Source organism: Solanum stenotomum, chromosome 4, assembly GCF_019186545.1.
Source record: "Solanum stenotomum isolate F172 chromosome 4, ASM1918654v1, whole genome shotgun sequence".
In the NCBI taxonomy this organism is placed as follows: Eukaryota; Viridiplantae; Streptophyta; class Magnoliopsida; order Solanales; family Solanaceae; genus Solanum; species Solanum stenotomum.
The window spans coordinates 29,236,679-29,259,550 of record NC_064285.1 but is presented as its reverse complement, the minus strand read 5'-3'; the positions used below and the strand labels follow the sequence as shown (position 1 = coordinate 29,259,550).

The following is a 22,872-nucleotide window of genomic DNA, read 5'->3' as shown; positions in this document are numbered from 1 at the left end:
ATATATAGTTGTGATAATTTTTGTTTATACACAAAATAATAATTTATAAATCAAGTAATTTACAAAATAAAAATATTGTCTCATAGCTCTAACACTCTTGATGTAATGACTTGAAAAGTTGACTTTGGTCAACCTTCTTGGAAGTCGTGCTCAGATGAAAATTCTGACAGCTAGGTTAGCTTCAGAATATTGATTTTGGTCTAGAACGACCTTTTGTTCACTTCCCGAGGCTTTAGATGGCAATTGTGGAATCTGGTTCAAAACGATACTGGGTGTGGGACCCACTTTTCATCGAAGCGAGCTCCAAATGGAAATTCCGCCTTCACCGTTGAGTCCGAAATATCGTTTCCAATCAGATTCCATATAAGGTTTGTATTTTTCCGACTTCGAACGAGTCCGAAACATCGAAATTTAAGTTTGAAGGGTTGTAGAATTTTGACGCGGCGGTGACGTGGCAGAGCCACGTGACGACACGTGGCAGAGGAGTGAAATCTGGAAATTTCCAGAATTTAAAAACGAAATTCGTCCAATTTTTTTGTTCAACTTCAACTCAAGATTGCTCCTTCATTTTGAATCCAAATTAAGTGATTCAAAAGGCAAACTTCAAGAGAATTTCGAGGGGAATCTAGCGGTGATCTCGGAAACGCGAGGGGAGGCTTCGTTTGAGGTAAGAAATCAATTTTAGCCACTGCCAGGGTGATTTTCCGGATTGAATTGTTGTTGAATTTTGAATTGTGAGATCTTGATCATCTTAGGTCCGTTTTGAGTCATTCTTGTGGCTAACTTGTAGAGTTTTTCGCAAGGATCGTCGTGGTATAATCTGTTTGGGTTGAAAGGGTCTCGTTTTTCCGAAAATTGGTGATCAAGGGGCTGCCCTTTTTAATTATTGTGGCTGATTTGCGGTGTTGTAGGCATCTGTTTGTGCTAAAATTTTGGGGTATTAGTTTAGTAAGGTATTTGGGACGTTTCCACGGATTCGATTTTGAGATTCTAATTGTGGGCCCCACAATCCCGTTTTAGACCCGATTTTGGGTCCGTCTCCGAAAAATATAATTTTAGTGTCAATATATTCGTAATGACGAGGTGATTAACCTTTTGTTAGTGGGGAAGCATTTGGAGACCGTTCGGAGAGGAAAAGATCCGGTACCGTGAGTTGGAGCACGCGTGATCGGCTTTCAGGTAGGCTATGGTTTTCTCTCGTGAGATTGAGCATGTTTAGGCAATTGTTTATTGATTTGCTTGAGTATGGAGGGGTTCGGGTGTCGAGCATGCTAAATTTCTATAATTCCTGCCTTAGACCTTATTTCGGGAAAGTGTTGGATTATGACAGCATGTCTCTTGATATTATTGAATATCCATATCTGGTGGTGTATATGATAATATTGATTTGAAGTATGTTTGGCCTTAGTCTAGGCTTAGACTAGTGTTGCCATAGACTTGCGAGATTTCGGATGTCGTTGGGCAGTAGAACTTTTTCCGACGTCGTTTCGGACGGTCAGCTCCTTGTAGACTGATATAGCAGACTTGAGTCTGATAGTCGGTAACTCAGCTTATGACCTTGTATCCATAATGCCCTGCTTTTCTATCGGCTACAAATACCCGGTTAAAGTCCGTGGTCTAGCTTACTCATTATTGGATACTTCCTCGGCGATTTGGGGTATATGAGGGTCGGACTAAAAGGATTATTTATGGTAATCGGTTTGGTGATATTTCCCGCGACGGATGGTTGGATATTGATTCTTAGCTACAGTACCCGGTTAGAGTCCGTGGTCCAGCTTACTTATTCCAGGTTTAGCTACAGTACCCGGTTCGAGTCCGTGGTCCAGCTTACCTGTGATCTGGTTTCAGCTACAGTACCCGGTTAGAGTCCGTGGTCCAGCTCACTTATGTCCAGGCTTAGCTACAGTACCCGGTTCGAGTCCGTGGTCCAGCTTACCTGTGATCTGGTTTCAGCTACAGTACCCGGTTAGAGTCCGTGGTCCAGCTCATTTATGTCCAGGCTTAGCTACAGTACCCGGTTCGAGTCCGTGGTCCAGCTTACCTGTGATCTGGTTTCAGCTACAGTACCCGGTTAGAGTCCGTGGTCCAGCTCATTTATGTCCAGGCTTAGCTACAGTACCCGGTTCGAGTCCGTGGTCCAGCTTACCTGTGATCTGGTTTCAGCTACAGTACCCGGTTAGAGTCCGTGGTCCAGCTCATTTATGTCCAGGCTTAGCTACAGTACCCGGTTCGAGTCCGTGGTCCAGCTTACCTGTGATCTGGTTTTAGCTACAGCACCCGGTTCGAGTCCGTGGTCCAGCCCACCCGTGCCCGACCTTTGGCTACAGCACCCGGTTCGAGTCCGTGGTCCAGCCCATATAGGTTGACTCATTAGCTATAGTACCCGGTTCGAGTCCGTGGTCCAGCTTGCACGTGGTGTATTCCCAATTCCTCACTAAAGCTTCAGTTTAGTCTTGATTACTCTCATCTGCAGGTTGAGGTTTTGGAGGTTGGAGAGATTCCGGTTAAAGTCCGGGACGTAATGAGATCTTGGAATATGATTGGGAATGGTTCAGTTACAAGTCCGGAAATTGGTAATATTGTGATAGACCTTCTAGCTCCATTATTTTACTTCAACTGTCAGTCCATCTGCCGGGCTTATGGGGGTCCGTGCAGGTGGTTTCTTTTATTGTGCACGAGCGTACCCGTCGGGTTTATGGGAGCCCGGCGGAGTTAGTTAGATTGCTTGTCTTTGTTGCCTGTACGCTCGTGTACATACCCCCCATTTACTACTCTTTGCACTTGATGTGACCCTTTATTTGCATTTCAGTTTACTTTTGCTTATCTTGCTCAGTCGGCCGATGATGCCTACTGGGTACCTGTTGTTTTGGTACTCATGCTACGCTCTGCATCTATTTTGTGATGCAGGTCCGAGCACTAGTAGCCAGCGTTGATCGAGCTTGGAGTAGACTTATCTGGAGACGGGGGTGAGCACACGGCGTTCTGTACTATTTCGGTCTCCATCTGTATATATAGACTTGTCTTCTTCCCTTCGAGACAGTCCAGTCTCTGTTGTCCAGTTTTGGGACTTGTACTCATTTTGTAGTAGCTCTGTACTAGTGACTTCCAGGTTCTGGGAGGGATCTTTATTTGTATATAAGTTTTTGGTTTGCGTCCGCCTGTTTATATTGTTATTTGCCTACTCTTGTTTGATTTCTACCCTCAGACCCATTACTTGTTGTTCCGGGTTACGGGTTGGCTTACCTACTGGTGGGTTATAGTAGGTGCCATCATGACTTGATAAATCGGGTCGTGACACTTGACTTTACAAATCACCAAATTTATGTACACAACTAACACATTTTTTTGTTTATACTATTAAGGGAACAAAGACAATCGTTCAATTATACATGATTTTCATATGACAGTAATATTTGGCAACTCTACTATACTATTGGTATAAGAAATATACTTGTTGCCAAACATTCATTTTAAAAAAGAAATAAGAGATGAATGGTTTTAGAAACTTTCCACGTTTAATTTAATATGATCCAGATAGATTGACTCCAATTGTTCAAGAAATATGTAAAAAAAAAAAAACACACACAATTTACATTGTTAGAAGTTTGTTATTACATAGGCTACTATGAGAACGATCAAAATATCAACTATACATGATTAGAATTTCTTTCGTAAAGTTGTTAACTCTCCCACCTAAGATTCTTCCCATGAAAAAAATCATGTTAGAAAGACATGTAGCAGAACTTCATTTGTGTTGACGGCTTGGCGCAATCCAAAAAAGGTTTTATTCAATTGCCTGCAAAACCATCACATTTTCTTTATCCCTGAAATTTAACAGTTACCTCATAAGTTGTTACAGCAAAACTTTAGTAGTTTATTTTCACATGAGAGATCAAATCCTTAGACATCAATTAAAGAATTGAGCATGATTTATTTGATAAATAAACAATTAAGACGCTAGACCGAAAACAAAATACTTGAAGGAACATACAATAAGAACTTTATGTTAAAAAGGAAGAAGAAGATGAGAGTCTTACGTTGTCAAAACCAAATTCAGCTACACAATATTTGTCAGTAAAAGAATACGTGAAAGAGAAAACATACACATGTGGGATGAAGAAATATGAATTGTTGGGGATTGTAATATATAACCGTTTTTTGTTTAGAACTTTTCATTTGAAATGCTTGGACTTCCACCTAGCAAATTACTGTAACTTATTTCATTCATTTGAATGACTTTTTATCTTCCATTATATCTTTATTACATAATTTAAAACTCAATTAAATACTTTAAAATTGATTATTTAATTAGTTATTAGAATATATTTTTACATTTTTTACAAAGAAAAGTAGAAATAATATTTACGTGAAGGACAAAATGGTAAGGTTAGGAGCTTCTCACTTTTAATAATATATTATGATGTGATTATTTTAATGATTTTCGTCTAATTTAACGATTTTCGTCTAATTTAACAGATAGTGTTCAATAAAAAAAATTATTGGAGGCTAATAGAGTTAACTTTTAGCAAACTCGAAGGACCAAGATTTGTCAAATGCATACTTAAGAAATTATTATTGTTAACTTGTGGCTAGCTAACTTTAAAAATAAGAATTATTAAATGTGTATTGAAATATTAAATCATGTAGCTATTATTAATTTTTTGAGAATTGGTAAACATTGTATTCTTCAGCATTAAGGATATGCTGGGGACCTTCAGAAAATCAGAAAAGAACAAAAAGCATAATACTTACAAGGATCCTAAGAATTCTAAAAGTTGATTTGAATCCTCTAATCCTATCTCTTTACACCAAAAATATAGAGATACAATGCAATTCCATTTAACCTTGTGAATGGAATTGGATATATCTTCAAAGTTCCTAATATTCCTCTCCTTCCACACTGTCCACCAAATGCAATGTGGAATCAAATTCCACCAGGTCTTCTGTCTCTTGCTACCTCCTCTCCTGATCCAACAACTAAGTAAATCAACTGTTTGTTCGGGCATAGTCAATTTCACTTCTGAAAAGTTGAGAAACATGGACCATATTTGTGTTGTGGAAGTACAATGTAAGAATAGGTGACTGTTAGTTTTCCCTGTCTTCCCACATAAAGAGCACCACAGAAGTATGATCTTTCTTTTCTTTCTCAAGACTTCATGTGTCAAGCATACCCTTCTAATGACCAACCAAGTAAAGCATTTAACTTTTGTTGGTGCTGCAGTCCTCCAGATATTTTTCCAAAAACTCTGGTATCTGCTACTTTGCGAGTTGCACTCCTATTTATATGCCCTGCCAACTGTGAAGATCCCATTCTTACTGTGTGACCATCTAACAACATCATCGGCTGTATTGGTGCCTACAAAATCCCCCACTTCCTCCAACAATTTGGCTACTCTCTCTATTTCCCAATCATTTAAAAGTCTTCTGAAATAGAGATTCCAACCTTGTACTGTCCAGCAATCACTGATCATTGCCTCAGAATTGGTGCACAAAATAAATAGATCAGGAAACAGGTCTTTTAGGAGGGGTTGTTTGATCCATACATCCCACCAAAATCTAGTTCTCCTTCCATCCCCCACCTTGATATGTAAATTTGCTTCTAACTTGGGCCATAAGTTTCTAATAGCTCTCCAAACCCCCGCTCCATAAGCATCCGTGCTTATGTTACTACACTAGAATCCATCCTCCCTATATTTACATTTAATCAAATCTTTCCACAAAGCTTGCCTCTCCTCAGTGTATCTCCACAACCATTTCATCAAAAGACTGTTGTTATGCTTCCTCAATCTCTGATGCCTAAGCCACCTTTATCTTTTCTATGCAAAAATGTCACCCACTTGACCAAATTGTATCATTTGTTCTCTTTGCAACCATGCCAAAGGAAATCTCTCCTAAGTTTATCCGATTTCTTAGCCACTTTTGCTGGTATAGTGAAAAGAGACATAACATATGTTGGGAGAGAATCTAGAACAGAGTTGATAAAAATGTGTCTACCACCAAAAGAAATGTATTGAGCCTTCCATCATGCTAGTCTTTTTTCAGTCTTCTCGACTATGATGTCCCATATCTTCAAATCTTTGTGTGTATTACCTAAAGGCATACCCAAATAAGTTGTGGGCAATTTCCCCACTCCGCAGCCCAAAATGTCAGTTAGGCTTTGGATGTTTGTCATATCTTTAATATGATATAAACTTCTCTTTCCACAGTTAACTTTGAAACCTGTACAAGCTTAAAAAAATAACAAAATTAGTTTGATGAATCTAAATTGCTCCTCCTGTGGCTCACAGAAAATCACGGTGTCATTTGCATAAAATAGATGGCAAATCTCTTTAATATCACCATTGTTTCCACTAATCTGGAAACCTCTAATCCACCTATTTTGATTAGCAATCCTTATCAAACTATCAAATCCCTCCATTACCAGGATAAATAAAAAGGGTGAAAGAGGATCACCCTGTCTGATTCCCCTTCTTGAAGAGAAAAAACCCACCGGTTCTCCATTTACGGGAATGGAGAATCTCACAGTGCTTATGCAAAATTTTATGCATCCCACCCATATTTCTCCAAAACCCATTTGTCTCAAGGTGTTTAGTAGGAAACCCCAATTTACATGATTGTATGCTTTTTCAATGTCCATCTTGCACATTACCCCTGGAATGTTTCCTTTCAATCTGGAGTCAACACACTCACTTGCAATGAGAGTTGCATCCATTATTTGTCTTCCTTTAATAAATGTCATTTGGTTTTTATTGACAAGCTTGGCAATCACTCTTTTCAGCCTTTCTGCCAGTATTTTTTCTATCACCTTGTAAACTCCAGTAATCAGACTTATTGGTCTGAAGTCTTTAAGTTCAGCAGCACTGGCTTTCTTGGGGATGAGAGCTACAAAAGTAGCATTAAAGCTCTTCTCAGTAATCTGTCTAGCATGGAATTCTTGCATAGCCTTTATAATATTCTCTTTTAGGATCTCCTAGAAAGACAATTAAAAGGACATGGGGAAATCATCAGGTCTAGGTGCTTTGTCCATAGCACAAAGCTTTAAGCAGCCTAAGATCTCTTCCTCCTCAAAAGGACCCTCTAGTTCTATCTGCTCCTCCACACTAATGGTTGTGATCCCTTGTAATTGTAGCTCAGGCCTCCACTCCTCTGGTTCTGTGTACAAATTTTGGTAGAAGCTTTTGATGGTTTCTTTAATGACAGAGGGGTAATTAGTATTGCATCCATCCACCAATAGAGACTCAATGGAATTATACCTCTTATGAGAAGTAGCTACTCTGTGAAAAAACTTAGTATTTTTATCCCCTGCTTTAGCCACTTGATTCTTGATCTTTGCCTCAATCTTATTTTTTCATTCTTAGCTACTTGCGTATAAGTGATAGCCAAATTTGTTTTTTGTTGGATCTCCTCCTTTGTGAGCACTCTTTCTTCCTGTATAGCTTCCCATTTGGCCAACTCCTCCATAATCTCCTCCTTTTGTGCTTTACAATTATTTTTATTATTCTTACTCCATTCCTTCATCTTTCCTTTCAAAAGTTTCAACTTTTCTGCCAAAACAAAACTTGAGGTTCCAGTTATTACAAAAGATTGCCATCATAATTTCACCTCTTCCTTGAATCCTTCCCACTCTCATCCACCAATTTTTGAATTTGAAGTAGGACTTCTTGAAATTCAGATTCCCACATGTCAGTAGAATTGGGTTGTGGTCAGATCCCAACTTTGGCATTGTGGATTGCTTGATAAAAGTGAACTGCTCCTCCCATATTTGTGAGCTATACAGAAATCTATCGATTCTGGATGTTGTTTGGTGTCCTTCCCCTCCTCTCTAAGGGGTATGATTGCTTCTTTCTTCGGCTTAAAAGCTAGGGCTTGTGGTTCGTTATCAGTACCTGTTTTAGAGCGATATAACCTCCTTGTCCGCCTCTCAATGTCCGGGTCTTTCCCTAGCCCTCTCTCTCGATGTGGTGCCATTCACTCTGCTCTGTCAACACTTTATCGCAATGCCGAAAGGTAGGATTTCTGGTCTTTTAGGAAAAGGATATCGAATGATTGATTCACCGTTGAGAACATTAACCCCAAAAAGAGGAATATTGTGGTGTTCTAACAGCGGAAGGTATACTAATTCCAATTCCTCAATGCATTCAATAAATTCAGTCATAGCACCATTAATCTTAGAGCAATTGAATCTTTCTGCCGGGTATCTAATAACATTGAAGTCGCTCCCCCTACTACCCAAGGACCTTCACATAGACTTCACATAGCACCCAACTCACTCCACAATTCTCTCCTCTCTATTTTCTTGCACTTAGCATAAATTGCTGTCAGAAACTAAGAAAATTCTTGATTCTGATTTGAAAATTTACAAGAAATGCATTGTAATCCTGCTTCCACCAGAACCCCTCCCATAACCTTTTATCCCACATAATTAAAATACCTTTATTAGACCCTTGTGCCTCTACACGAAGTTCACTCATCCATCTGTTATTCCAAATGCTGTGAATTAAACTACTAATATTGTCCTTTAGTTTAGTCTCCAAAGGGATATAGACTTCTGCCCCCATTGATTAACTAGGTTCCTGACTGAATCCTTCTTCCCTTCGTCGTTTAACTCCCTTAAATTCCAAGAAATTATTTTTACACACAATTGATAATCTCCTTCCACTACTCCTAGGCTCCCCCTCTTTGAATTTCATATTGAAAATGAGATTCCTCAACTCTTTCAACACTGATTGGTTGGTTGTGTTGCTATTATTGTCTTTGTTGCTTTGTTCCTCCCCTGTGGTTTTTTACCCCATTCTACTTATTAATGAGAAGAATTCTCTTTCATATCCCTCTGTACACACCCCAAATATTTGGCTTAATTTGACTAAATTTATGTGAAATCTCAGCGTTGCTTGAGACTCAAAACCCTCCTCAAATATACTGTCATCAATTGCTAAGGGCCTGGGTTCGTGCAAAAACTCCATCTGCTTTCCCAACAATTCCATCGACTCATAACCTTCAAAACTTTCCACCTACATGTTGTGTATCTCCTTACCCCCTGTATTGTCATTCTTAGAGGCGTTCGCGATCTGCATTGAGTCCTCTGGCATGTGTATAAATTCTCCTCCCATGCGCATGCAGACCTCAGTGTCACCAGCTATGGTGGAATGGTCAAGGGAATTGAAAGAAGATGAACCCAAAAAGGTTGAAAATCAACAAAAGGCTCAGTAAAATGTTTGGGCTTTTTAAGGCCCAAAAGATTTTGAGTCTCCATTTCATTTATTCAGTTAGAGGCCCACTTAAAATAGGCATTTCATCCAACAATTCCAAGTGGGACCCCTCTTCTCTTTCCATATGGGAAGTTTGGAAAGACTTTGCCTCATTCTTGTAACCATTGGTTTTAACATGCGTCTGATGTACTTTCTCCTTTCCTTTCCCATGTCTACTAGGTGTACTATCATCAAAGACATAGTTGGCTTGTACTTTTTCTTTTTCTTTCCCATGTCTACTAGGTCTGTCTTCATCAGAGACATTGATGGCCTCTGCTTTCTCCTCTGACTTGTTGTTGTCACCTCGATAATCTATTTCCGACTCCATCACCGGTCTGAAGGTCACCGGAGATTCGCACCAGATCGGTAAAGAGAAAATTAGCTTGCCATCCAACAATTCGACCTTCGTCGAGATGTTCTCCTTGGGTCCTCGAACTCGGATTTTCGCCCATCTCAAATGGTTTTTGAGCTTTGTTTCTTCCTCATTTACCAACCATCCTCCACAGGCATCTCCAATCTCCTTCATGAAATCTTTATTCCAGAGGTTAAGAGGGAAACCAAGAGCCCTAATCCAAAAGCAGTCGAATCATGTACTTTCATGGAAAGCACCTCTTGTTGGAGACCACCAATCTAGTTTCATATTAGCTCCTTGCCGTCTTCAACCCCCCTTGATAACATGCTCCTCAGTCTTCCTGGTTTGGAATTCAAAGAGAAATTCGAAGCCATTTAAATCATATACCAAGGTGTTAGGGGAACCTTTCCAGATCTATTGCACCCAAATCCTGACTTCATTTCGTGTGGGAGCCTCTTCTCCTCCGATGAATCTGCCAACAAGACACCTACGCAACAACTTGTTGTCTTCCCAACTTGAAGACTGTAGTCGTGGCTTCTCGATATTCTTCCTAGAACATTTACTTTCTTGTAGAGATTCTTTGTAACTTCCCCTACCATTGAGGTTATTTTGTATCATATCCCAGATGTAATAAATGCTCTCTGATTTTCTGATTTCCTGTTTATAAAGTTCTCCACTTTACTGGCCAAAATCATCCAACCCTCATTAAATGTGTTTTCCGGGATATTGATCACTGTTCTGACCTGTCCATTTACAATGATGATAGAAATGTATCTACCAAATTTATTGAACTTTTGGGAGCAATAAATATGGGTCGACACCACTCTACATCTCCAAGACTTGAAAATCTTAACTTTAAAATCAGATGCCTTCTTTAATCTCTTGCATATCCACATTAGTGCACCTCTGCATACCACCATTCTTCTGATCGACTTTTTCGAAACCTCCACCCAGTCGAACCAAGTGTCTGAAATGGTTTTTGATTCCGTGATATCATAAGACTTCCCCTCTGACCTGAAATATAGTCTATTCTCCATGACAATAACAGGAATGGAGAACAAAGAAGGATCAGAGAGAGAAGAAAGAGAGAAGGAGAGGGGAGAGAAGAAAGAAATAAAGGGAGGGGAGAGAAGAGTATAGAAGGGAAGGAAAGAAAGATTTCCGGCGAAGGTCTGCCGGAATCGGAGAAACACTTCCCTAGTCAGCCCCCTAAGGGAGCCTCGAAAAAAGTGCCAACTGGGAGCATTTTTTTAGAATTGTTAAAATCATAAGTTTTTATTTTTATTTTGATATTCTTTTTACATAAGTGATTAAAATCCTTAGCTATTATTACTTGGGATTAACTTGTGGCAAACTTATCCAATAAGCTAACTTGTGGCAAACTCAATATATATTTAAAGATTTATTTTGTATTTTATTGCTCATTACACACATATTTTTATAAAATTTTAATTTTTGTACTGATCTATATATAAAATTTATATGAACATCATTAAAGCAAATGATAGAGATAAGAATCATTAAAGGAAATATGAGTTGAAGTTGGACATCAAACCAAGTTGTAAAATTTATTGAAAGTAAGCAAAGGTGAACTAAAATTCGACATTAAATGAAGTTATAAAATATTTATCTTAAGTTATTACTACTATTAATAATCAGCTAGAAACAAGTAGATGTTCTTCAGCTACAATAAGAGGAACCTGTTCCCTCATACAAATTCAATAGTATGAATATAATAAGTAGGTAGTTGGATTATAATTTGTTTATTTTTTTAATCATAAATGGGAATGGAGCCCTGAAATCTTAAGTAGGTTGTGACTTCCACATAATATAATTAATTACCAATCCAAGGATGGCAAGTGCAGTTAGTAACCCCACAATTGATCTCTCAACTTTCTTCTTAGATAAAAGAGGAAGAGAGGAAGAAGAAGGCCAGAGAAATAATCAAACAAGCCTGCTCCGAGTACGACTTATTTCAAATAGTAAACCATGGCCACCCCATAAACGTGATAAACCAAGCTATGGAGCAGTGCAAATAGTTTTTTCATCTTCCAGACAAGGATAAACTCAAATTTTACACTGGTCAATCACATCTTATTCCTTATGGTTACAGCAAGCACAAAGCTGATAAGAATGAATATTTATGTATGTCCCCCCTGGAACCACTGCCAATTATTTGTCCTACCAATCCACCAAATATCCAGTAAGTTATTTTTTTTTTCATCATTGACTGATATATATTATACTGGTTGATCAGTTCTCACAAAAAGAATTGAATTGCTTTACATGCTATATATGGAAAATTTGTTTAATAAATTTTCAGAGACATGCCAGCTCTTGGAGGGCATTCTAAATGATTCCCTTAGTCTTCCTACTAACTTCCTCAAAGATTACAACGATGACAAATGTATGGATATTTTATTGAGCTGTCGTTATTTTCCAGCTACTGAAAGTAAAGATAACGGTGCTACCTCCCATCAGGACCCCCACTGTTTTCACTATCATATATCAGGATGATGCTGGAGGTCTCGAAACTCTAATTGATAGAGAATGGATACCTGTAGCTCCACTTGAGGGTGCCTGGTCTTCCACATATCTGACGTTCTTCAGGTAATAACAAGTTAATAGCACTGTAGGTTAAGTGGTTAAATTAATTATTAATGTGTGTGCATGCACAGGTGCTAACAAACGACAAATTTGTGAGCCCCTCCCACCAAGTGGTGAGGCCTAAAGGCAAAAGCCGCTATGTTTTTGTGTTTTTCTACAATGTGAGTGGGGAAAAATGGGTGCAATCATTGCCACAATTTACTAAAGACATTGGAGAACTTCCAAAATATAGGAGATTCCAATTCAAAGATTACTTTGGTGTGAGAGTAAAAGAAAAGTTGAATCCTCCGGCCATGCACCAAGACAAGACAACGTTACTCACCTTTGCCTCTTCCACCAAGTCACAAATTAAACTTCCTTTAATTTGTTTGATTATCTATTTGTATGTGCCAACTAATATGGTTGTGTCAATGATCATGAAACCAAAAGGGTCCCTCCTCTATGGGTTCTGAAGTGAGTCTTTAAAATTTATCTGAGTGAATAAGTACATACGTCATGGTCAACATGCTTGTCGATCATGAGGACAATTGTGGCATGTAAGAAATATTGTATTTTTTAGTATTGCACATCGTGAATGAAAAATTAGAATGTTGCTTCTGAAATAAACTCATGTGTCTTTCATTTATTCCAAATATATGTTCATTGTTGGCCGATTTTGTGCCCTTGCTACTTTTTGCCTTTCATTCTTAAATTTATTTCATTAGCAGTCTATGTACTTTTTGGTAAATATGCCAAGTTTGAGTGTTTTTTAAACGTACAAAAATGATCCTCTGATCAATGATAGGTGGTCTAGCCACATTAGTACTACTCAATTCTCATATTAATTAGTTATCCACATTACTCACCTCTCAATATAACACAATAAGTATAGATTAATCATAATTTCTATTTCATAACATCAGCGAAATAGACAGTTCAATAGTTCACATGCTTATATATACAATCAATCACTTATTCAATCATAACAAAAACCAACTTTGTTTGAAGACCAACCACATTCATTAAAACTCATATTACATATAAAAACTAAACAATGTCTAATTCCAAGTACATCTAAATTGCTGGACTGATCCCTTTTCTCTCCACCTCAGAATAATCAAAGACTAAGACAAAAAATATATAATGATACTTTAGTCATCTACTTTCTCAAACGAAGGTCTTGGATATTAAAACTTACCCAATTCTATCGTTTTGGAAGGTTTAACTAATTATTTGAGACTAGTCATCAAATATGGGGTTTTCATAATAATCACAATCCCATTCATGAATTTTCAAACCCCATTAATCTCTCTTCAACAATTCATACATATAAAGAATCCATTTTTATGGGATTTTTAGATTTTTCAATATCATAATTAAATCTAGTTTCATAATTCTATGCAAGAAGGCAATATTTAACGGACTGGAATTGAAAATCATGCATAATTAATTTGTTCCACATGTTGTACCACAAAAATAATAACCTTAGGATTCCGCCCATAAAGTCTTATGAAGAATATACCATTTGAATCTGAAAAATAAATTGATAGAAGAAAGAGATGAAAAGATGAGAAATAACTCCTACATCTTGGAAAAGTCGGCTCTAGGATTCTCTAATTGAATATTTTAATTTATGATCTGGATTGAGGAAGAAACAGAAAAAACACAACTTATTGTTTCCCTACATGCATTAAGAAAAGACCTTCGCTATAGGGAAGGTAAGCTTCGCAACCTGGACACCTTTTTACTGCGAAGCCTGGTAGGATTTTTAAAACTCATTTTTTCATTTTCATATATTCTCGAAGTTTCAATCCATGGAGACCTATGTGAGGGTAATATTATGGCCCTCAATAACTTATATATTGGTATCTCAATTGATTAGCTACCTGAACTATTACCTTATTGCAGGGGCGGCTCAACGTTATTGGAGGCCTAAAGCGAAATCTTAATTAGAGGCCTAAAATCTAAATAAACTTCACACACATTTATTTAAAATTTATTTTTCTTACATTTTTAAATACAAAGTATTACTTCATATTTTTTTATGTATAAATGATTTATTTGATTTCTTTTTCAATTATTAGTTTTAAATAAGAATTTATCAATTCAACGTTGAAAAATATTATTTTACTCGGACAATCATTATATGAATTGTTAACGTAGTTCTACAAGTAATAAGTTGACAAATTTCAAATAAATATAAGAGTTAGACCCATAGCTTTGATGAAGTTGATAATTTGGTTACCCCACATTTTGCAATGGTTGTTGTAATGCTTGAAAATCTAAGAAGAAATGGAAAAATAATTTACAATTCACTTTGTTCAACACTTTTCAACTATTAATTGATATTTTTGATAGAATATTACTCTAACTTATCAACAATTTAAAGAAGAGAGTGTAAAAGGAGTTAAAAAAAATAAAATAACGTGAGTATTAGTGGAGAGAGTGTAAGAAAATAAAACAATATTTTCTTGATTTCTTCTATTTGAATAGGGTTGAAGAGAATAATTTTAAATATATACTTTTTATCATAAATAATTAATGTTTTTTCTATACAAAATTAACACATAATTTATTCTTGGTAAAAAATTGAGGCCCCCTAAAATTGGGGGCCTAAGGCCAATGCCTTATTTAAGTATGCATAGAGCCGGCCCTGCCTTATTGGTGAAGGTCTGATTTTCCCACGTTGTAATTCATTTTCCCTATTTTCCTTTTCCCTAGCTAGGCCCAATTTTAAAGAAGACTGACGGACGTCCATCAATTATAGGGAAAAACAAGGAAGTTTTTATGGACTTCATAATGTCAAAAGATAGTGTCTCGAAACATAAAAATCAAGGGAGTCCATATGTAACACCTCGGTCTTAGAAAGAACTACTTTTAGAAAGAACTAAATTGGAAAGAGCTAAATTGTGAACTTTGCAAGTTAGCCTTAAATTGTGAGTTTTGGGTCAACTTCTAATGACCATAACTTTCCGTACAGGATGATTTAAGTGACCCATAAGGTATCAAATGAAAGATCATTGAGTCCTCTTTCCAACGCCACCAAGTTTGCTAAATTTTGAGTTCAAATGAGGGAGATATGCCCATTTGAGTTCAGCCTATCCGATTAAGGAAATTCATCTTAATTAAGGAGGGCTATTTTGGTCTTTTCCTTACCCCACTAGCCTAACTCATTTTTAGTAATATTTTGGGGGTCTAAACTGACTTAGATCAGTTTTCACTATTCCTAAACGCACTTAGGGTTTTAGAGAGAAGTTCAAGAGGAGAAAGAAAGGAGAAGTTCAAGCGTTCATTCAAGGTTCTTGCAATCTTCGAGGAATTTTGCCAAGGGTTTGATCCCTACGAGGTATGTAAGCTTTCGTAGTTATGGGTTCATTCACCCTCACGCCAATCATGAGTTTCTTGAGTTAATTTCGTCCATGTCAATCCATGTATTGAGGTTCTTGATGAGTTTCTTGATGTTTCGTTCTTAAATTGTTAATAATGGGATTTGATGAGTTCTTGAGGTAAAATGTTATGAGTTTGAGCGTGGTTTTTAGTAGATTTCTGTATGTTTGGTATTCGAATCTAAGAGAGTTTGGAAGAAACCATTCGATTCTAGGAGAATTAGGGCCAAAAATCGAAGAGGAAAATTTGTTTGGTTTTCTGGTCAGGGCCTGGGGCGACGCGTCGCCGATGCACCACGAGGACTGGTGTGCCACGCTAGAAGTGCGCCAAAAATGGTGCTCTGAAGTTTAGGGGCTGGCGCCCCGCGCCACTCAGTGCGACAGTGTCACCTGCCCCTGTCCATTTTCTGAAGTTTGTCCTATCTGAGTTCTTTTAAAAAGTATCTTCATTCCCTTCCTGATTATAAATATTCTAAACTACATCTAATCATAAAGAGATCCTTTATATCATGAATCATAACTCTTAAATTCACATTTCAAATTCAAGAAAAGATTAAGAGTCAAGTTTGAGAAGGCCTTTCGAGTCTTTTACAAACTTTTAAAACTTGTTTTAAGACTTGAGCATTTGAGTATGAAGATGAGGAGGGAGTATGAGGATATTTGAGTTTCATTTTTCTAACATGAATATATGGGAACTAAGTAATCCCAAGAATAAATGTTTTTACAATTAAAATGAGAGGAAACTTCGATTTCCAAATGAGTTTATGAGGAGTTTTGAGCACTATCTCTTTTAAGAGAACCTTTTTACTTAATAATCTCAAAGTTCGAGGATGAGGAAATATTTTTAAACATAAGAGAATGAATTATATTATTCGGAGTAGTATTGAGCACTAATATGGGGATGAGTTCAGGCAACTCAAAGTCCTCATAAACCATGTATTCCAACGTGTGTAAAAGGGTCATACTTTTTAGATGATTCCTTATTGATTTTTAGCATAGCTTAGTGGATCCACTTAGTTGAGGATGTCTTATACTCCGGCAGGGTATAGGACAATTCTAGCAGCATGGGCAAGACTGTGTATGATCACATAGCTCATAGTGATGGTTGTCGGTTAGAGAATCTCCCAAATAAGAGTAAAAGAGTTATTATTGAATTTTTAAATACATTGAGTTATTATCTACTGTTTAAAAGTTTTCTTTATAATGCATCTTTATTGTTGCTTTTATATTGAACTGAGTTGAGTACTTCTAAGTTTGAGTATCTTTAAGTATCCTTCAATTGAGTTGAATTGAGATGAGGTGAGTACGTTCTTCCTTTTTATTAGTTCAAGCTTACGTCTGTACTTTAGAGTTCCCCTTACATGCTTCTACATTCCATTTACTGACGCCATTTGGCCTACATATTTTATGATGCAAATACAAGAGTTCAGGGTCATCAACATGCGCACCGTTGATATGACTCTCCGTTTTAGAGTTTCTTTGGTGAGCCTCCTTGCTTCCGGATGATTCCATTTATATCTTTCAATTTTGTTAGGATGTCGTGGGTCTTGTCCTGACTTCCATCATAGTTATTAGAGGCTTATAGATAGACAGTAGTATTTGAGGAGTCTTTTCATTTCCAGTATTAAATGTTTAAGACATGATTTGCTTCTTTTGGCCATTGAATGTTTTATTTAAAAGATTCTGAGTATCTAGTTGAGACATTGAGTTAAATCCTTACTTTTGATGTTCAATTATTTTTTAGTAAGTCTTCCGCTGAGAGTTGAGCTAGGCTAAGGATCGCTTGGGGCCATCGATGGTTCTCGAGTGCTGGCCATATCCAAGGTGTAGGCTCGGGGAGTGATAAATTTGGTATCAGAGCACAGAGTTCAAGAGTCATAAGGTGTGTATGAAGTCGTGTCTGTAGACTCTTAGTTATTGGTGTGAAGCGTGCCACATCTATAATTAGGAGGCTACGACATTTAGGAATTATCTCATCGCTTTCATACTCTTTTCATGCGATAGAGTTCAACTCTATAAGAGTTTCTTCTAATTCGTGCTTGCGCTTATCTTTCAGATCATGCTTCTATGAAGAACTATTCGAGGTCGTCCTGCTAGGAGGAATGTTGATCCACAGGATCAAGGGGTCCCCAATGCACTAGAAGTGCAACCCTAAAGAGAGGTCACTAACACTGAGTTCTAGGAAGCTATCCGGATGTTGAGTCAAGTTGTGACCAACCAAGCTGGGCAACAAAGAGGAAATCAACATGATGTGGCTGATACATCCAGGATCCGTGAGTTCTTGAGGATGAATCCTCCAGACTTCACCGGTTCAAGTGTCACTGAAGATCCGAAAAACTTTATTGAAGAGTTTCAGAAAGTATTTGAAGAGATGTCTGTTGCAGATGTTGAGCATGCGAAACTAGCTACATACAAATTGAAGGGTATTGTTAGAGTCTGGTATGACCAATGGAAGAAGAGTAGAGCTGAGGGTGCACCAATTGTGACTAGGGCTGTGTTCGAAGAGGCCTTATTGGGGCATTTTTTTCCCCATGAGCTGAGGGAGGCGAAAGTAAGAGAATTCCTTAACTTGAAGCAGAAATCCATGAGTGTACAGGAGTATAGCCTCAAGTTCACTCAACCGTCCCACTATGCTCCAGAGATGGTTGTTGACACGAGGAGCAAGATGAGTCTATTTGTATCTGGGTTGTCTCACTTTTCAAGTAAGGAAGGAAAAACTGCTATGTTGATAGGAGACATGGGAATAGAAAGGCTTATGATCCATGTGCAACAGATTGATGAGGATAAGTTGCGAGATAGAGAAGAGTTCTGGAACAAGAAGGCCAAGACAACATGTAATAAGTTTGAGCAGCATAAGAGCAATACGAATCGGTCATCCTTTCAAGAAAAGCAAAATGGACCTGCTCCATCATCTGTTAGTGCACCCGCACCAAAGAACAGAGGCGAGTTCAGGAATTAGAACTCACATAATTTCAAAGCTCGACCTGTTCAGTCTCAAGATAGTGTGGCACAAGGGGCCAATTGGACTCCTGCATGTGCTAAGTATGGTAGGAACCACCTAGGAGCGTGTCGTGATGGCTCCACTGGTTGTTTCAAGTGTGGTTAGATAGGTCACTTTATGAGAGAATGTCCTAAGAATAGGCAGGGTAGTGGTAATGAGGGCAATAGAGCCCAATCTTCTTCAGTGGCTCCGCCAGACAGATGTGTACCTAGAGGAGCTGCTTCAGGGACAGGAAGAGGAACAAACCGTACGTATGCTATTACCAGTCGCCAAGAGCAAGAGAATTCACCCGATGTTGTCACTGGTATGATCAAAGTCCTTACTTTTGATGTATATACATTGCTTGATCCAGGTGCAAGTCTATCTTTTGTGACTCCATATAATGCTATGAATTTTGATATTCTTCCCGAGCAACTTCTTGAGCCCTTCAGTGTTTCCGCACATGTTGGTGAGTCTATTCTAGCTTAGAGAGTTTATCGTAATTGTACCATTTCTCTCAATCATAAGGACATATGGCTGACTTAGTCGAGTTAGATATGGTGGACTTTGATGTTATTCTTGGTATGGACTGACTTCATGCTTGTTATGCCTCAGTTGATTGTAGAACTCGAGTAGTTAAGTTCGAGTTTCCTAATAGGCTAGTTATTGAGTGGAGGAGTAGTTCAGCAGTGCCTAAGGGTCATTTTATTTTGTACCTGAAGGCCAGAAAGTTAGTTTCCAAGGAGTGCATCTATCACTTAGTCCGAGTTAATGACTCTAGTGTTGAGACACCACCTATTCAATCACTTCTAGTTGTGAGTGAGTTTCCAAGATCTTTCCAGATGATCTTCTCGGAGTCCCTCCTGAGAGAGAAATAGACTTCGATATAGATATTCTTCTTGATACTTGACATATTTCTATTCCACCATATAGAATGGCTCCCACTGAGTTGAAAGAGTTAAAAGAACAGTTGAAAGACCTTCTTGATAAAGGTTTCATTCGACCAAGTGTCTCACCCTGGGGCGCTCCAGTCTTATTTGTTAGAAATAAAGACGGTTTTATTAGAATGTGTATAGATTACCTTTAGTTGAAAAAGGTTACTATAAAGAATAAGTATCCCCTTTTGAGAATTGATGATTTCTTCGATCAACTTCAGGGTGACACTTCTTTTTCTAAGATAGACCTCAAATTTGGCTATCTTCAGTTGAGAGTAAGGGAAAGTGATATTCCAAAGAATGCATTCAAGACACATTATGGTCATTAAGAATTTCTAGTCATATCTTTTAGTTTGACTAATGCTCCTGTAATGTTCATGGACCTTATGAACATAGTGTTTAAGCCTAATCTTGATATGTTTGTTAACGTATTCATTGATGACATTCTAATTTATTCAAGGAATGAGGAAGATCATGCTAGTCATCTCAAAGTAGTTCTTCAAACTCTCAGAGATAGAGAGTTGTATGCCAAATTTTCCAAGTGTGAGTTTTTGCTTGAGTATGTGGCATTATTAGGCCACATTGTTTCTGGTGATGGGATTCGAGTTGAGAAGATTGAGTCAGTGCAGATCTATCCTAGACCCACATCTCCAACGGATATTAGGAGTTTCTTGGGATTGTCCAGTTATTATAGAAGGTTTTTCGAGGGGTTCTCATCTATTTCATCCCCGTTGACAAATTTGACTCAGAAGATAAAAAAGTTTCAAGGGTCTGAAGCTTATGAGAGAAGCTTTTAGGAATTAAAAATGCAGTTGACTACTACCCTAGTGTTGACCTTACCAGAGGGTACACAAGGCTTTGTTGTGTGTTCTGATGCGTCCAGAGTTGGATTGGGTTGTGTATTGATGCAAAATGGCAAGGTTATAACTTATGCCTCCAGACAACATAAGATTCACGAGAAGAATTACCCAACTCATAATCTAGAGTTGGTTGTTGTAGTGTTTGCTTTGAAAATATGGCGTCATTACCTCTATGGTGTTCATCTAGATGTGTTCACGGATCACAAGGGTCTTTAGTATGTATCTAGTCAGAAAAGATCTTAATCTCAGATAGAGGAGGTGGTTGGAGTTACTGAAGGATTATGACACGAGTATTTTCTATCATCCAGGTAAGGCTAATGTTGTTGCTGATTCTTTGAGCAGGTTAGTACTTCCCATGTTGAAGAAGGTAAGAAAGAGTTAGCCAAAGACGTGCATAGACTTGCATGATTGGGAGTCTGGTTAATGGATTCCAATGAAGGAGGAGTAATGGCGATGAATGGGGCTGAATCATCACTAGTGTCTGAAGTGAAAAAGAAACAAGTCCAACACCCTGTTTGCTTGAATTGAAGGCAAATGTTCATAAGCATAAAGTAATGGCTTTTGAACAAGGGGGAGATGGTATATTGAGGTATCAAGGTAGATTGTGTTTATCAAAGGTGGATGAACTCCAAGAGCGAGGAAGCTCATAGCTCGATATACTCTATCCATCATCGCTCCACAAAGATGTACCATGACTTGAGAGAAGTCTATTAGTGGAGTGGAATGAAGAGGGGTATTGCAGAGTTCGTTGCTAAGAGCTTGAATTGCCAACAAATCAAGGTAGAGCACCAAAGTCCCAGTGATATGGCTCAGAACATATATCTTCCAGAATGGAAATGGGAGATGGTCAACATGGATTTCATTACTGGTTTACCGTGGTCTCACAGGAAACATGATTTGATTTGGGTGTTTGTAGATCGGATGACTAAATCAGCCTATTTCTTGCCTGTAATGACTACCTATTCAGCAGAAGATTATGCCAGATTATATATCAAGAGGTAGTCAGACTTCATGGAGTTCTGGTATCCATAATTTCAGATAGAGGTGCACAATTCACCGTACAATTCTGGAAGTCTGTTTTCAGAGAGATTTGGATTCGAAGGTAAATTTGAGTATTGCTTTCCATCCTCAAAATGTGGTCAAGTAGAGTGCACAATTCAGACTTTAGAGGATATGTTGAGGGCGTGTGTGATCAATTTCAAGGGTAATTGTGATGATCACTTACCTCTCATTGAATTTTCTTACAACAATAATTATCACTCTAGCATCCAAATGGCTCCTTACGGGGCCCTTTATGAGAGAAGATTTAGATCTCCTATTGGATGGTTTGAAGTTGGTGAAGTTGGGTTGATAGGACAAGACTTGGTTCATCAAGCTATGGAGAAAGTGAAGATTATTCAATAAAGGTTAGAAACAACGCAAAGTCATTAGAAATCTTATACCGATGTTAGGAGAAGAGACTTGGACTTTGAGGTGGACGATTGGGTTTATTTGAAGGTTTTACCCATGAAGGGTGTTATGAGGTTTGGAAAGAAGGGGAAGCTTAGTCCTTGATATATTGGTCCTTAAAGGATATCCACTAGGATTGGCAATTTATCCTATGAGTTGGAGCTTATGTCATAGTTAGCAGCAGTCCGTCCAGTGTTTCACATCTTTATGTTGAAGAAGTGTATGGGCAATCTTTCACTCTAATACCTACCGAGAATATTGTTGTTAAGGACAACCTGTCTTATGAGGAGATACCCGTTGAGATACTTGATCATCAGGTTCGCAAGTTGAGGACCATGGAGGTAGCATCAGTCAATGTCTTATGGGGGAATCAATTTGTTGAGGAAGCTACTAGGGAGGCTGAGGAGGATATGAAGAAGAGATACCCACCTCTCTTTTCTTCCGGAGAAATTCCAGACCAAGGTACTGACTTTTTGTGAAACACTCTTTAAATTTGTAACATCCGACAATTTAAAATGAATATGAAGAAGCTTGAAATTGGAAGTAGTCATTTTTGGAAAAAAATTCAGAATCTGGAAATTCGGCCAAGTGTGGAAATCAGTGAGTTTTTGGCCAACTTTGAGTAGTCATAACTCCTAGCTCAGGATGATCTAGGAGTAGTTCCAGTTATGTTTGGAAAGCCCTTGGAACGATCTTTCCAACGCCACCGAGTTTGCTAGATTCCGAGTTCGTATAAGCGAGTTATGCCCTTTGAAAGTTGGGCAGTTGGCAGGGAGTCCGTCCGGAAATTTAAGGGCATTTTGGTCTTTTCACAAATCATTTCTTTTGAGGTTATATTGTTTTGTTAGGCTGATTGTGGATCATTTTTGTTCCATTTTAAAAGAGTAAGAGTTAGGGTTCTTGAGTGAAGAAGAGAATAAGAGAGAAAGAAGAGAAGAAGAAGAAGAAGTGGGAGCTAGGGTTGTGGATGCAAGACGTTTTCTTCATCAAATTTCTTGGGGAATCTTAGTAAAGGTATGGGAGTTCTTTATCTAGGGCAATCTATCACCCTAGAGCCAATTTCAAATGGTTTTCAA

At 38.0% G+C, this 22,872-nt stretch overlaps 1 long non-coding RNA gene across 1 annotated transcript; it reads left to right on the top strand.

Moving 5' to 3' along the window:
* The first annotated feature begins 538 nt into the window (after positions 1-538).
* LOC125862355 (uncharacterized) lies at positions 539-3,147 on the top strand. Its single transcript, XR_007446039.1, has 3 exons — positions 539-667; positions 1,103-1,179; positions 2,908-3,147. It is a non-coding gene; the product is annotated as an uncharacterized LOC125862355 (long non-coding RNA).
* The last annotated feature ends 19,725 nt before the right edge of the window (positions 3,148-22,872 follow it).